We start from the raw sequence: 315 nt of genomic DNA on the forward strand, positions 1-315 counted from the left end.
CCCAACATTTTGCTGCATACAGGAAACCCACCTCAGTGACAAAGACAGACACTACCTGAGAATAAAAGACTGGAAAACAGCTCTTCAAGCCAATGGTCCCAAGAAAAAAGCTGGAGTAGCCATTCTAATATCGAATAAAATCGACTTTCACCCTAAAGTGATCAAAAAAGATAAGGAGGGACACTTCATATTCATCAAAGGTAGGATCTACCAAGATGAACTCTCAATTCTAAACCTCTATGCTCCCAATGCAAGGGCATCTACATTCATAAAAGAAACTTTACTAAAGCTCAAAGTACACATTACACAGCACAC

The sequence above is a fragment of the Mastomys coucha genome, unplaced genomic scaffold (assembly GCF_008632895.1).
Source record: "Mastomys coucha isolate ucsf_1 unplaced genomic scaffold, UCSF_Mcou_1 pScaffold20, whole genome shotgun sequence".
In the NCBI taxonomy this organism is placed as follows: domain Eukaryota; kingdom Metazoa; phylum Chordata; class Mammalia; order Rodentia; family Muridae; genus Mastomys; species Mastomys coucha.